This window comes from Topomyia yanbarensis, chromosome 2, assembly GCF_030247195.1.
Source record: "Topomyia yanbarensis strain Yona2022 chromosome 2, ASM3024719v1, whole genome shotgun sequence".
NCBI classification, from domain to species: Eukaryota; Metazoa; Arthropoda; class Insecta; order Diptera; family Culicidae; genus Topomyia; species Topomyia yanbarensis.
In genome coordinates this window covers 317,861,022-317,878,569 of record NC_080671.1, presented here as the reverse complement: position 1 = coordinate 317,878,569, position 17,548 = coordinate 317,861,022, and the positions used below count along the sequence as shown (strand labels likewise).

Below are 17,548 nucleotides of genomic sequence, written 5' to 3'. Positions count from 1 at the left end.
CTCCTCTACAGTTAAAAGCCAAGGAGAGAGATACAGGTAGGGCAACGACCTGCCTGGGAATATCACTGCGGTGTCTTCCGGGGTTCTTTGTGGAAAGTAAAGAATCCGGTGATTCGCCACCGCCGTCGCTTGAAGGTTCCAACAAAGGAGCAAAGCTCCCTCCGCAGATAGAAGACAAGGATAGCTGCCGACAGCAGGAGAACAAGGCCGTCGCACATTGGGCAGAATGCCACTTTCGACACTCAAAACTTCTAGCGTTCTGGGTATGTATACTGGAGGATTGGTGCCGTCAGCAAAGTATCTTGGATGGAAATGAGCATTACTTTGGTTTTGATCTAGATAAGTAAAAAGTGATCTAGATCAGTTCTATCTTCTGAAAGAGACGTTCTATCAAAAAACTTTCTTTGGCAAAGTTCAGTCTTGATAGTTTTAGCATATAAACCAAATACACTTATACTGTATAACTTATGTAGATAGCGCTACATGACATTTAAAGAAATACGCGAAAAAATAATTAGAACTTTTTTGATGAAAAAATCTCTGGAAGAATTTTTTTTTCTGAATCTTCGAAAATCTATATATATAAAAGTCAATGTTTGTATGTATATGATTTATGGACTCCCAAACGGCTTCACCGATTGTCGTCAAAATTTATGCATAGTAGGCATTTGCTATGGAGCGTGTTTCCTCCTATTTTGTAGAAAGTCGCAGCAACGCGCGATGGGTATCAGCTAGTATCCTATAATAAAAACGCTTTTAATCCACCTAACAGTGTGATGAGACATTTCTTATAACTCTTATCACTCTCTTCTGATATTATATCGTATGAGAACATTTAAAACTTGATGCTTCGCAATGTTTTTGATAACACATACTACATGGGATAGTGGCAGGACTCAGAGAATCGCTCAAATCAGCATAGGGCAACATCAGTGCTAGAAATCTCAAACCAAATCAATGGGAAAACGAAAAAATGGCCCATAAAATAGACATACAAACGAATTATTGCTAATGCTCTGTTAATAAAATATCTAAATTCCTCAATCAATGCATTGTGGTGGGAAAACTGAATTTTCCTAAAGGGGTTATGTATATTGTACTGAGCCAAAAAATTGATTTTTTTTTCGAATCGAAATGAAGTTCTCCAATTCCAATTCCAATTCCAATTTCCAACGCGACTGAGACCTAAAAATCAACGCTTTTTCTGGAAAAAAGCGACACTAGCAGTGACACCATTCAAAGAAAATCAACAGTGAATATTTCCAGACTTGGTTTTATTTCCTATTTAAGAACTATTGTGTTTTTTACATCCTAGATTGCATGATTCAGTGATCGAAACCCAAAACTTCATGAAGTATTTGAAATTATTAAATTAAAATTTGTGTTTGCTATTGAAATTGACAAAATGATAGTATCGCCCCTTTGACGATTGTTTACTTTTTCGGTCCCACCTATCAGCATTGAAGTATCGCCCTTACGTTTTTTTTACAATACCAATTTTACAATTGGTGGGGGTTTGGTGAAAATCGATCTAACTGTCCAAACGGCATAATTCCGAAACCGTAATTTTTGAAGTTTTAAAATTATGTAGAATTAATTTTTCAGAAAATAGTAACAGAGTTCGTGTTTTTAGCGAATTTGTTGAGACTTTATTGTAGTCATGAATATAAACCTGAGAAAATTCACCATAAATACTTCTTGGACGATATACCGCCAAAATTATTTTATCAAATGATGCGCTGTTTAACGTTTGTAAAACTCATCGAAGATACTAAACCTCCGAAATTGGCGGCTTAAAAATGATGTTATCTTGACCTTAAATTACTGTTTTTGAACATTTGACCTATACATATAATTGGTCATACAACAAAAATCAATTTCTCATTAAAATCGATCAGGACCTGCTAGAATCGAATGGAAATCGTCATTTTTCATAAATTTCTCTCTACATTCGGAAAGTGTTATCCTCGTTATTAATCATATTACGTTTGCGTCTCAACTCGACGCATTCCCAACATATAAACCTGTTTTAATCCACCTAGTGGTGCAATTGTGCTTGTCTCACTTGTCCAGACTACTATGGTTATGTTCAATAAAATGGTGGAAATGAATATTTCATGTTCAGTACGATTTGCACATACATACAATGGATCGACAGCCACGATCTTGAGATACTATGTGATACTGAAACATCGCTTGACCGCCGCTGGTTTCAAGCGATGTTTCAGTATCACATAGTAAGATCCGGGAGGTCCGGGTCCTGCCGAAAATTTTCAACTTGTTAAGAAATTTTAAACTAGTTTTATTTTTAAAGTAGCAACCACTCACTGCATACTCCCTCCGGGCCGGTATGATTGACGATTTTTAGAGTGATTGCATAACCTTTCTGTATGAGAAAGGCAAAAGGGGGTGGGCGTGGCGTAGTTGGTAAATCGATTGCCTTGTACGCAGCGCACCTGGGTTCGAGTCCCGACCCCGCACATAGGGTTAGAAATTTTTCACAAGAGATTTTTCTAACCCGAAGAGGCGAATGACCTTAAGGTTAAAACCTCTATAATCGAAATAAAAAAAAAAAAAAAAAGAACGGCAAAAATGTACCAAAGTCCAAAAAAATCAATTTTTGTCAAACATTTTTTTTTTTCGAGTTTACATCAAATCTCGATGTTTCATGCATTATAAAGTCATTTGGCATCAAAAATACAAATTTGATTTAGAAATTTTTTCATTTCAGTTTATATGGGAATTTTCTGTGTGATTGCACTCTTCAACTCGTAACTCCGGAACCGGAAGTCCAATCAATAAAAAATCAATTGCAGCCGATGGGAAGGTTGTACCTTTCATTTGAGACTAACTTTGTGCAAATCGATCCAGCCATCTCTGAGAAACAGAAGTCACATATTTTTCCACATACACACATACATGCACACAGACATTTCCCGATCTCGATGAACTGAGTCGATTGGCATATGACACTCGGCCCTCCCGGTCGGGATTAGATTGACGAATTTTAGAGTGAATGAGAAAGGCAAAAACATTTTTAGCAAATGTTGAAAGTTATGCATTTTTTGGTGCGCAGTTCTATGTTTCATAGACATTAAATCAATTTTTACTTCGCTTCCTATTAAATAAAGACCCTTATTACAGTACATCTCTACAAAAACGAGCTCAATTTGAAAAGAAATCTGAGGATCATGATTGAAAACAGAACTCTGGAATTTTCTATTGGAATGTTTTCAGGCAGGATTTTGATATTGATGCAATTAGACAACTGTGAAATCAAGACCAAAAGATCAGTTACATAGGGTGATGTGCCTATTATGGCAGTAGAGCCTATTGTGACCCTATTTCGTACCCCTTGGTTTCAAACCAAGCATATGAGATAATGACACTATCGATTTGGCTAAAACAGGTGAGAAAAAATAAGCTCAAGTTTTATTCTTTATTTGTTGTGCACATATGTATTTAGAACTATCCTCCAAATCCAACTTTTAATTAAAACAAAATCATCTTATTGAAATATCTACTAATCCGCCGCACTCACGTAGTGAACCGAAACTGGATGCAACAGCGCTTAGCAAAATAAACTTTTACGAGCCAGCATTTACCGCCTCATATCTCGTTATTCCAGCACAAATATACTAAACATTGCACTGATACATACCTTTATTTTAGCTGGAGAACCTTTTTACGATAATTTCACTTTAAAATCACTCGTCAAACACTAGAATAGGCCTAGTGTTATAATAGGATAAAACTAAATACGGGGGTTCCTATTATTGGCATGTTTTGCTGATACACTACCACAATCAAAACCAACTTTTTGTATCCATCATACAGAAAAGAATCACCAGTGCGGCCAAACCAAAACATGAACTTGTAAATATAATGTAATGCAATTTCAGGTATAAGTAATCAATTACTTCAAGTTATCCAACTAATTGTTGATTGCAGATATTTTATTTTCATCTGCACATACAATTCGGATCGGGAGAAAGCAATGTGTGATGTGAAACTTGTCATTCCAGTTGCTAACCTTCGAATGGTTTTTTTTTTCTGCGTGCGCAATTCTGGGCGCTCTTCTACTAACAGCTGATGAGTTTCATTAATGTGCGTGATGTTTACGTTTGTTTTGATCGGCTGAAAAAAGCAGAATGATTCGTTTTACAAATCACACGTTGGCGTCCATGATCTGGATACCTAGTTAGAATCGACGCAAATGGAATATGAGGCATTGCGTTTCAACTAGATTGTTTTTCGATGAGGTGGAAATTGGCACACCCATGAGGCGATAATTGGATCGTTGAGGTGGGAATAGATGCACAGAATGGAACATTTATTTTCATTTATGCTGAAAATTGAGGCAATTCTGCTAAATAAGCATTATTTAGATGTTTAAGAAACAGTACACTGATACTTTATTCTGGGAAAGGTTATAGATAATATGGCTTCTTTTAAAGTTGTTCAAAAAATAGTGCGACCCTCTCCCTAATGGTGCCAAAATAGGCTCATCACCCTATCAGGACCCCATTCCGACAATTTATCAAAAGTCCTCATGATGTTTGCAACAACAGAATATCAATGTACGGATCAGATAATTGTTATTGTAATATTGAATTAAATCAGTCTGCATCAATAAATTTTCAACTTCAATCCAATTTTTTGTGGGTGTGGTGGGGGGGGGGGGCGTTGTATGGTGTTAAACCCCAAAACCTTCCCTTGGCTACGCCGTTGCTTGGAGTTAGTTATTTCGCTTTTCATTTTCCAATATGTTTCAGATCGATCCGATGGTCATGAATTAGAAAAATTGCAGTCAGAAGGTTCGCACAAATGAACATTTTTGCACTGATAAGTTATCAAGTTCCTTCCAGACAACTTGGAAGTGTTCGGTGATTATTTCTAGCGGTTGTAGATAGAAAAATGAAATACAAAATTCGTTTTATCGAAATAATGTTTGGCTTATTTCAATGTATTATTACTATATTGAACAATAAATAGGCGACAAAGAGTAATCCACAAACAACAAGCCATAACTTTTAAAGTATTCAAAATAGATATTTGAAGTCTTCAGTAAAGTTATTTGCAAAAGTAAGAGCTACAAATTTGCTGAAGGCATCATTTCGATATAATCACTTCCAAGAAAATTTGGGAAAATATCTCACTCATAGGAGGATTAATCAGCAAAAGCACAATACCAAAAGAAAGGGCATATTGCCTCCATTAAATTCACCGAAGATACTATTGACCTAAAATAAGCCGTTTTGGCGTTAAAAATAGATTACATGTTTTTGGTCATATTTCTGGCAATGGGAAATGATAAAAATCTTTCGTCCGCATTTAATGTTAAATCTTTTGATAATAGTCCGATTTCAACAATCTATAGCTTGTTCGAAAGGTATTCGTTAAAGCTGTCTAAAAACATATAAATTGCTATTCTATATGGTCAATTTCGGCAGATAATTCAAAAAAACTGCAAAAAACGCCATTTTTACGCATTCAAACATTCATATCTTGGAAACTAAACATCAGAATCAAAAACAAATTAATAGCGTTCATACTGTTTTTTAGTTCTTTCATTTAAAATTGGTTTGGATAAGATCGGTTCAGCCATTGCTGAGAAACACGAATGAGAATTTGTCCGTTACATACACACACACAGACACACACACACAGACATTGTCCCAAATCGTCGAGCTGAGTCGATTGGTATATAAGACTCGGCCCTCCGGGCCTCGGAAAAAATCTTGAAAGTTTGAGCGAATTCTATACATTTCTTTTATAAGAAATGTAAAAAGTTCCAAAGAGTGATAAATGTTATCATTACATTAAAAGGGTGTTTTCACTAAAAATATTAAAAAAAGATATTTCACAAAATTTGAAATAATCCACGAAGCGGCAGATAGCGGCAGCTGAAATTTTGTTTGTAACTACTAAGAAGGGAGAAATAGTGGGGTAAGGTGGCTATTTATCTAAAGTCCTTTAGGTTAGGTGAAACGATAAACGTGTATCTACGATAAACAGCCAGTTTTCGAATTTCTCAATCATTACTCAATGGGCGTCGGCAGCTAAAATTTTGTGTATTGATACTCTAGCCTTGATAATTGATAATAACTAGTTGATACTCTGGTCTTGATAATTCAAGGTTATGTGAAATAAACTATAAGATAAATAACAATTAGAAGAACAAATTCATATATTCTAAAACGAGTTGTTGATTTATTATGATTAGAAGGAAAATGTAAATTTGTGTAAGAAAAACTCATTTTACAAAACTTTCTAACGAGCGTTTACGGAACTTGTTCTGTCAGTTTGTTATGTCAAATGTACCAAATGTTCCGCGCAAACATAAAAACCATTTTTGAAATGCTTGACGAACATATAATCAAATTTTGGAGTGAAAGATATTTACATATAGCAGAGCAGATTGAGAAAAGGTAGAATCTTGAAGGCGATGCTGAAAGAAAAAAGTGAGAAAAGCTGTTATAAGAAAGTGTTCAGGATTAATTCAAATCGCTCTTACGAAACATTTCTTGCAAAGAATAAGAACTGCTTTATGAATGATCAACAATTAGGAAAACTGCAGAAAGGACTAGACACAACATGAATTCATAGCAAGAAAATTCTCAAGCGAACTAGCACCTATTTTACGTGAATTATATACTTTAATTATATACTTTAGAAACCTTTAAGCTTGCCCCACATTTTTCTCCTCGTAGTTATAACTACGAGGAGAAACATGTGGGGCAAGGTTAAAGGTTTCTACTAGTCACGAAAATAATTTCAGCTGTCGCCATCTGTCGCTTCGTGGGTTCGTCGCGGTGCGGATGTGGACGGTAAATGGATTGTCCGCACCTCAACCGCAAAAAAATAATAAAACCGCACCACTTACCGCAACAGCACTGCATAATGCGATTAATGCAGTAAAATTGATGTATTTTTAAAAATAGTGTTGAAAAAATAAATAATTTCTTTTGTATAACCATATATAATAAAATATTATTCTTATTTATAAGAAATTCAACTTAAACGGAATCCTCAGAATGCAAGGATTGTAAAAAAACGACTTTTGCAATTTTAAATAATAAAATACAAGGTAAAAATGTTGTCATTCCTTTGGATATTAGCATAGCCCTAAACTCTTACGAAATGTAACTATATTTCTTCATTATACATACAAACACGTTTTTCTGCAGTAATGAATAGGGAAACTTATTTTAGCTATCCTTTAGTTAATAGACAAAATAGAATAAAAGTGCAATGATCAATGAAGTTGTTTTTTCTTTGATTTTTCATATTTTCAATGGTTTCGAGAGATGAAAATGAGAGTATTTCCGCATTTACGTAGTAAAAATTGCCAAGATTTCTCCCTTTAAATGTATGAACTGTAATTTTCTAAAGGCTGGCCGAAAGTTCTAGCATTTAATGAATTCTTTCCAATATCTTTCTTTAGTTGTAATGGAAAAAACTTCAATTGAAGTGGGCGTAGGCCAAAAGTTGTCTCAAATTTGTCATCTAAGCTAACTTTGAGACTTGTCACAATATGACAATATGGCTTTGAGATATACAAAAAATGCATTATCAAAATAGGGTTAATGTGCCCTTATTCATCGCATTAGTCACGATGTCACACTATTTCGCTGATAAGTCGGCTTACACTTATTGGATTGCGCTTAAATAGGTATCAACATCTTTGCTTCGTACTTAAGAAGCAGATCAATAAAAAATCTGGCTTGGAAAATTTAAAATACTCGCGTTTGAGCGAAGCGAAAAGTCGGTTAACAACGCACCCTCATTCATCCTAACATTTGATCTAATGCGTTGAATAGAGATAGCAGACACTGCTCTAACTAAGTACTTAATTTGGTAGAAAATTTTCCTAGTTTTCCTTGTCAAAAAAGTTATGCAGCATCCTTTTTGAGAAAAAGCTTTATAAAGCGGACTGCAAAAAAATTCACAATGAATTTACAAAGAAATCAAAAGAATTGGAAATACGATGTAGAAGAACGAATACAGAAATCAGCCTAATTTGCTCCATATTTAGGACGCTGTTCATACATTTGTCTCTTTTAGTACCAATTCTTCCAAATCCGTTTGGTTTAATTTGGGTTGTCTTTAAGACTCAGCATCATTAGTTTATCTCCGATTGCTTCAAATTAATCAAAATTCATGATTCTACGAGTGAAAAGAGGAATCGGGAGAATTGATGCATTTTAAAATTGGATAATTCAATTGTTTTTCAATATTCAACTAATTTTGTCTCTATTTGGGAGAACCATTTATGTATTTAAAATGGTTCATTTGTAAAGTTTTACTTAAAAGTATAGAATAATAGGAATAAAGCAAAGGAAATAAATCTAAGTGCGTTCTTCTTAAATAGTGAAAGTCCTAGTTTTAATCCACTTATTAAAGCAGTGCGGTTGCGGTGAAAACGCGCGGCGAAAGCTCATTTCCCGCACCGCATCTGCGAGAAAAAGTGTCTCACCGCATCGTAGATTTTGCGGTGCGGATGCGGTAAATACCGTGCGGTTGCGACGAACCCTAATAGAGTATAAGTGTCTTTGGTACATATACTAAAAATATCAAAACAAACAACTTTACCGAAGAGAGTCTTTTTTGATAGAACGTTTCTTTCAAAAGATAGAGCTGATCTAGATCAGTTTCTTCTTACTTAGATTAAAACCAATGTAGTCAAAATAATGCTCATTTCCATCCAAGATACTTTGCCGAAGACACCAATCCTCCAGCATACATACCCAGCGCGCAAGAGGTTTTGAGCGTCGAAAGTAGCGCAGTGGGGCAGAACCCGCTGTGCGTCGGAGTCCCGGCCGGTCGGGAAAAAAACCTTCACCTTCCCGCCATCATCAGAAGCAGCTGATCAACTTCATTGGCAGAAGGAGATGTGGTGTAATAAAAGTTGGTAAATTTAGATTTGTTTGTTTACCTTTTGTTTGTATTCGAAAAACCCGAAATTCTGATAGAAGCACCTAGGCCGCCCTGACAAGAAGGGTCTGCCGGGCAAACAAGAACCCGAGTAATGGCAAATCGCTGCTTACAGAAGAAAACCCCTTTATGAGTGTCACATATTACTATCAATTCAAACAGAGAATAAGAGACAAGATACTTTTCCCATTCAGACGTTCAGATTTCCTGACAATTTATTAGGGTCTTTCTATAAAGTTGAAACATCAAGTAATCTTTTGCGGTGACGTCTGCAAAAAAGAATGAAAACGAAAAGGATACAACAGAAAAGAACGGAAACACAAGAAAGTACATTGTACATTAATTTGCCATATAATGTGCCATTTTTTAAATTAATACGGTTTTCGAAAATATTTCAGGACTTTCTGAAACGATTGTTATAAAAAGTGTTTAATTCGTTTTATTATGTATTTATTATGTACTTATTTCTTTCATTTTCTTAAACTTTTAATCATTCAACATTTCTTTGAATATAATTTTAATGGATTTTATTCACTGCTATCCCAATTTAAATATATAATTCATTTGATTTTAATCATTTATTTCAATCATGATTCTTTGTAGACGATTTGTTCATTTTAAATAGTTTTATTCATTTTATCTATTTCATTCATGCCATTAATTGAATTCATTTTGTTCAATTTATTCTTTCAATGCATGTTTCTTTTCATGCATTTAATTCAGTTTCTTAATTTTATTAATCTTTTTAATTGTGTTCATCCATTCAGTTCATTCATTCATCCAATCAATTATTTTATCAATTTTATCTATCCTATTAATTTCACATTTTTTATATCTGAAAGATTTAAATCTTTTTACTGTTATTTATTTAATCCCCTTTATTTACTTTATGTTTTTGTCCATTTATTTTATAAGTTTGATTTATAATAATCATTCTACTCATACTATGAATCTGATATTGATTTGATTGATTTTCTAGAACTTATTCTGTTTGTTCGCAGTTTTATTTGTTTTCACACCATCTCTAAATAGTTGAAGCCTTTTCGCATAAGCTCTACAAACTAATGAATGATTAAATAGTTATGTTATTTTTTGAATTTTTTATATAGAGCTTTTAGTCATCCGCCTCTTTTTTTCGGGTAAAAATATTTTCTTTTGGAAAATCTCTAACCCGACATGCGGGTTGGGAATCGAACCCAGGTGAGCTGCGTAAAAGGCAATCGATTCACCAATTACGCTATACTCGTCCCCAACAGTGATATGGATAAGAAATGTCTCATCTGCTAGGTGGATTGTCGGTGGATTTTCACACTTTTAATAGCATTTGTGGTTGGGGTAAGTTGGCAGTACCGCATGGCGGTTGTCAGTGCATTGCAATAATAGTCATCAATCATTATTTTTTTGGAATCTATTCCAAAGCAAGATAAACTTTTGTTTGGATATTTCGTCAATGCAATTTACATTTACTTCGGGCTTTCGCCTGAGTAATTTCGAAAATTTGCTTTTGAACATGGGATACGTATTTTCACTTAATTTCTTACGCTGAATACAGTAAGACAAAACGATAGACAAACTTCACTTTGGAAATTGTATACATTCTTATAAACAAGGGAAGCTGCTGACTTCAGATCTTTTCTTTAAATAATTTAACAGAAATTTTACTACAACATAGACCTACAAATATTTAACAGAATGGCGACGGAATACAAGCAAATCAAACTTTGCTCAGTCCCATTCGTGTAGAAGAACTTTTGCTCATTGATTATTCAAAAGGAAAATGCTATTTTGGAATACTCATGTTGTCTTATGTTACTATATTCCTAATAATAAAGCAACTGATGTGCAGCAACTGAGATAATTGATTGGGATAATTGTGCAACCGAAAAAAGTCGCAAAACAGAACATGCTTCGTAAATTCGATTCAAATATATTGGACTGTAAAAATACGATATAAACGTCAAGCGTAAAAATGAGACAGGACAGCATTAGAATTTCTTAACAAGTGCTCACCCGAAAAAAAAAATCGGCTAGAGTAATCTTCCAGATTAAAAATAAAAAGTTCCTTTGGTAAGTACATCCGTACATCGTTACATTTAAGATTTAATGTCGTCCAAACAAAAATAACTTTGTATGAACCGGATATATTTTTTCCGGTTCTTATTACTATAGATTTTTTCTGACAACTCTTATATCGAAGAACAGCAGTCTGATTTTTACTCATGAAGTTTATATCCTAGTTTTTTTTCATTTCAATATATTTAAAAGAGATTTTACGACGCATGTTCTGTTTTTGCAACTTTTATTTTTGGTCGCACAATTGAACATAGGGACTAACTTATTTGTGCTGGTGGGAGTTCCAGCCAGAATGGCAAAAGCGAATGTCATTTTATCCAGACAAACCTCAATATGCATGGATCTTTTCGAATATGTTATGTTCTGTATTTCTTCTTCATATAAAAATGTTCAGTTTTGTTAAAACTTAATTTCTAGAAAGTGTTTCGTATAAAAAGTGCCTCGTATAAAACTATCAATATTTCCCATTTACGCCGAATATGATTCGATGGTAGTTTGAATTCCTCTGACTGCATCTGCCATACGGGAAGTGGTAAGCCTAGTTTACACTTGTATAACGATGAAGCTATTCAAACAGGGTTGCTATGATTAATAATAAAATCCACTTGTTTTGAAGCCATGCTACTTCTTTAGTTAATAACTTTTCTCAGCGAATTTTCACAAACTTACAATGTTCCACAACTGTGTTCAGTAGAAGAATACCTTTAGAAATATATAGTTTTCTCATGAATTGATTGATGAGGTAATTTTTTAAGAATTTTTTTTTTAATTTATCCGATTTTCCATACTAATTTCCATATAAACTTTGGAATTTTTGGAGGGTCCGTAGACACAACCGATCGGTACCAAAATTTGCACAATTACTAAGCGCCATAAAAGGAATCAGTAAAGCCTGGTGGAGCTAAAAGTCAAAAATTGAACCAGTCTAATATACATATATGTATAACTATAATCATCTGCAGTAATTTTATTTGCATCCAAATCTCGCCCAGTAGAAATTTCTGAATAACTTTTGGAAGACATTCAGAAATTCCGACTTGGGCCACATAATTTGCTTTACTATATTCCACTTCCTTTGAATCTAGGGTTGCCACCTCTAGAGAGGCTTTGACCCGGAGATTTTTACAGACCGGCGAAGGGGGGGGGGGTGTGTGGATTTTGGGTGGAACTAGACAGAAATTTGGATCAAAGCGATTGCTCGACATTTTAGAACAGTTTAATTGCTTTTTATAACTACGTTAGACTTAAGCTGTAAATTGTTCACGTTTGAGAACGATTTTTTCGGTTTAATCAGGTGTAGTATTTCACTTCCCCGACTAAGTGTTTAGAATATAAAAGCACCAGCTACTCTTGCTGTGGAGGATAAGTGGAACGAGCATTGCTCTCCTCCACAACTAACAGGAAAAGGCGAGCAAAGAAGACAGGGCAGCGGTATCGCATGGGAAGTAGAGGTGTGCGCCATGCCGCCGCCGCCACGCCGCGGATTACATGTAAAAATAGTAAGCACATCGGCGTGACGCCGGCGCGCCGCCGATATTTACCGCCGGCGCACGCCTCTAATAGGAAGCACTTTGTGGTGTCGGTTATTCATCACCAGAGGTGGCAACAAAGAGGTAAAACTCACCTTTCAAGCCAACAGTTAAGGGTCGCTGCAGGAGTAGCAAAAACACCGGAAGAAGTCGTGTGATGTTGCTCTAGCCAGTTGGATTGGAACAAATCTGCCATACCTTGGTGCAGCACCCCTAACGGTGAAGTGATTTGGTAAAATTGCAGCAAAATAACTTTTTTATACGATTTTGAGCGACTTAGTGGGATGCAACATTGCAATTGTAGCATATAGCGAAATATTACTTTCCTTAATTGGGCTTAAATTTGATTTATTTTTCATTTTCATTGCTTTGTGAAAGAAATCAGCAATATTTGGTGAACTCATCCTCGCCACCTTGAAACGAAGAGTTAGTCGGACAAAATAAATCTGAATCAGAGTAATAGTTACCTTAGACTTTTTAAATATTTTGTAAAGAATAAAATAATTCCACAAAATTGAAATAGCGCTTCTTCCCACCAAACCCGGAGAAATTGATGTAAAACCCGGAGGCCCGGAGATCGCTTCCGAAAACCGGAGTCTCCGGGTCAAACCCGGAGGGGTGGCAACTCTATTTGAATCTATTCCCTTGTGAAAAAGAATTTATAACCTCTTCTGGTGCGAATTTCTACTGAGTTCCAACTATAAGAGTATTATCACTTCCTAACTTGTAAGGCAGATTGTGACTCCAGTTCCTGATCAGAACAATGTTCAATTTCCAAGACCATGATGTATAATATGTGCACATTAGAGTGGCTCGAATATGACATTTTCCAGCACAGCGCTTTTTGAGTTCATTTTGTGGTCCCAAATGCATGTTCAAAGTTTGGGAGTGGTCGGTTGCTTCCCGGGTTTGCGCATTGTGTTCAAAGTTTGTATGGGATTTTATATGGGGAAATCAATTATTTTTCATTTACGTTAATTCTTTGATTCTTCATAAATTCTAATGTCTTTACAGGTACGCAATGGATAACCGACGATGACTGAATCAAGATGAAGCACAGCTCCGTTATGGTTTACTTTTTAACCGAGGGAGCTAAAATAGGTTAAGGATTCATTGTATATACATATTTTGGAAAAGATAAGTAGGTTTTTTATGCCGTAAGTGCAAAATAATTGATTTCCCCATATAAAATCCCATGTAAACTTTGAACGCAATGCGCAAACCCGGGAAGCAACCAACCACTACCAAATTTTGCACAGGCATTTGGGACCACAAAATGAACTCAAAAAGTGCTGTGCCCGGTAGTTTAAATCATTTTAAAGTTTTCCCATACAACCGCGAGCCACTCTAGTGCACTTTTTTTTGATCTAGTAAAATGTTCATGGCAAAAATAAGAAACAGTTTCTTTTCTTATGAAAAGAATATTTTTCTTATTGATTTCATTTTTCATGCATGTTTTATGATATTACGTAAGAAGCGACGAACCATCCTTTCCCCTCAGATAAGAATTTGAAAGACATTTTGAATCTCCCCTTCCCCCTCGCTATGCGCTTACATAATTAGTGCATCAGATTTCTGTGAAATTTTTGCAAAACTTTTGTCAGTGGCGATGTTTCAGCAGTTAGATTTGCTATGATGATTTACATGTCATCGATTAGTATTAGGGACCATTCATAAATTATGTAATGCTTTTAGGGGGGGGGGGGGGGGGTAGTATAACAAAATGTGACAAAATATGGCGGGGAGGAGTAAGCAAAAACGTAACGTAACATGTTTTTACCGAAGAAGAATTTTTTTTAATGGTTTTGTTAAATAGGAGAGAGGGGGATAAAGAAATTTGTGACAATTTGTTAGGAGAGAGTCAATTTTGGACAATCTTGGCGTTACGTAATTTATGAATGATCCCTTATCAACCTTGAGGTTATGTTTCTGATATACGTTGTGTGAGTAAAGCACAAACAGCAAAATATGTTCATATGCATTGAAATAGTACATTTCTGGAGGGCTTTTGAATTTATGGTTAAAACATTTAAACGTTTCCAATGCCATTATAATCTGAAATTATAACACGCTTTCAGCTACACTTTCAAAGTCAATTCGTGAGATCATTAATCAATTAAATTAAGAATAACCTGCTCAGTAACTGGATTGTTTCTTGAAAAATCTTGATTGTTTCTTGAAATCGTTTGCTCCTGTTTTTTTCACAAACATTATCAAGATTTGAGAGATGGTTGGCTTCTTGAAGAAAGCTGTAAAGTTTGTTTGCTTGCCGATATGTTTTACCATAACTAGCGAAGACGTAAGGTGCTTTCGAAAATGTTGTTATTCAAACCGGAATTAGAGGATCAGAGCGCAAACTTGCATGGAAATGACTTGGTAACCAAAGAAAGCGACTAGCCGTGATTATTTTATGTAATTACAATATGTGAACAATAAAAATAATAAAACAAGTTGTAATGGTTGCCCGGTAGATCTCGTGCGAGCGACCAACCATTGTGCGTTGAGATCTCTTTATGAGGCGGGGAAACATTCATTTCCTATGTCTTGAGGACGTTCATTTCTAACGTGCTATTGTACATTTCCGTGGCATCATCGTGGATGCTGACTTCATATTCGCGATGAGATGTTCTTCCTTGCTTATTGCCCTTACGGGCCACGAGTGTAAGCTGCCTCACTGATAGTACTGTCTGTTTATTTTATGGTACTTAGCGTAGCTTTTGTAGTTAGTAATATTAGCTGATTCAGAACATTTACTACAAATTTGGCAACCATGTGTGGTTCAGGCGTTGAAATGTATTTCCGTATATGAGCTCTCCTGGCGGTTTCTGAGCAGTTCGTTTTGTGCTGTCTTTTCACAGAACTGACACATATTTGTATTTCCTTGATATGTGGAAGGAATTCTCTGTGCAATGGTACTGTCGCAGTCTGTTTTGTACTGCTGGGTCAGGTAGAAGGAAGTTGGCCGGTCCATCCAAATTCTTACCATAGAATGCTTTTTCTAATACTGGAGGGTAGTTTCAGTGTGTTCCCTTCATGATGGATTCTATTTCTTCTAAATATGTCATAAATCTTTTAATTGCCACTGTGCAAGTTAGTGGTCCGGATCTTCTAGTCAAACTTCGATTTTCTTATCGTCCATATATCTTGATCGTTGCATTGCCACACACACAGCCACGTGTTTTAAGTTGTTTTGAAAATTGAATGTTTTTGGCCGGGCCAAATTCTTGAACGATATCAGTACTGAATGCCTAAAATGGCACGAATGCTCACATTTATAATAAAAGGCCGGTAGTCAATACTCACCATATTTGGCACCGATTCTTGCTTCTGCGACTCACTCATCTCGATAGATCACCACGATAACAATTAAAACAACACTTTCAATAGTTTTACCTTTAAGACAAGGCACAAATTATATAAGTAACTGTTCGCGCTGGTTCGGACAGAAGCAGAAACTACACTGAGTACCGTAAACCGGGGTGACATTGATCACTTTTCGAAGTAATCATTACATATGTTTAGACGCAACACATTTTTTTCAAGTTTAATATTTTTAAACCATTTACTGATGTATGGAGAACAAGATTGGATGGTTTTACCTAAAATTGTCCGCTTACAGCCATTTTTTTCAAAAAAATTTTCAAGTTGAAGTCCGTTTTCGTGTTCCGGGGTGACTTTGATAACCTGCATGTTCACCCACATTAAAAGTTACTTTACGCTTGTCCGGACATGCCGTAGATTCGCATTTCTAATGCCAAAAGACCCTGACCCCTACGATAGCAGACAAAAAGTTAAGTCGCCGGTGAGCTCTAAGCTTGCATATATGATCCTTCCACGATTTTCTAAACTTTCTCCATTCAACACCTTGCTCTCCCTTGAGCACTATGGCTCTAAATATTGAAAAATATACTTCACCTTCCAGTCCCTTGCTAATTAAATTCCAAAAAACAACTAATTTCACTTCCCTAAAAAAATTTTTTGGCAGAATTTTGTAAAAGTTGTCATTTATTCGTCCATGACCACATCCACATCCGGCCGAGCTAGGCATTAGTGTCACAATTCAACCACAAAAATGTGCTGCACCAGGTAGGTACAATTGGATTTAAATGTCACACCGTGTAATTCTTCTACCGTGTAATTCTTCCAACACTCTTCACGCGTTAGTAGTTGTATAAAATGTCCGCAATCACTCCCACTTGCAATCAATTACATCCAATTATCACTTTCTTCCGCTTTCGCCTTCACACGTACCTAGCCTTCAGAAAATAGTTTTTATCACCGCAAAGGCCAAACCCTGCCCCGAAGCATTTAATAACAGAAACTCGACCGGCTCAACCGATATGCCATGTAGCGAACGCAAAAAAAAACACAGTCGTTTTCAGCGAAGGAAATGAGAAAATCCCTAATTGAATCTGATAAGAAGCAGAAACTTGCTCACGCTTGTCCTTTTCACAATTTCACGCCCCAGTAATGATCCTCAGGGAAAAACGGGTTATATGCTGTATATTGGTGTATGCAGTGATACTAACATTCTGCACATGTCCGCACGCTTCGCGTTTCATGGTGGGAGGACTTATGCTGCACGGTATGTTTGTAGAGTGCACTCATTAACCGCTCAAAACCTCAAGGCTACAGAATGGATCCCATTAGGTTTAATTTGTTAATGGAGAGAATGTTTTTAGAACGGCTGGTAGTTAACATTCCCTAAAATGTGTTTGGAATTCTTAATATGCATTTGTTTAAATTGTCCTTGCATTCTGTTGCACGTAGTAGGGCTGGCTTACGGTTAGTATTGTACTATCATGACAAGGTTTGGTAGCTATGGTTTATGGCAAACAACAGAGTATTTTTTAGAACGGCGCCTTTTCCAATCGAGATAACTTTCGTCACTGACACCGAGCTGTCAAAGTTACTTTTATTCGGTATCTTTAGAAATATATCATTGATTAATTAAAGTTCTTTGAAAACGTATGTACTGTTCGTGAAACGCACTTGAAATTACAGAATGT

General features: G+C 35.8%; 1 protein-coding gene across 5 annotated transcripts in view; it reads right to left on the bottom strand.

Annotated features, from left to right (window-relative positions):
- Nucleotides 1-17,548, bottom strand: part of LOC131683704 (RIMS-binding protein 2) — a 331,371-nt gene that overhangs the window by 293,485 nt on the left and 20,338 nt on the right. The window contains exon 2 of one of the 5 annotated variants that reach the window (XM_058965931.1): nucleotides 6,407-6,451. The exons of the other annotated variants lie outside the window; for them this stretch is intronic. The gene's annotated coding sequence lies outside the window, so the exon portion shown is untranslated. The remainder of the gene's footprint in view (nucleotides 1-6,406; nucleotides 6,452-17,548) is intronic. 5 annotated transcript variants of the gene reach the window in all.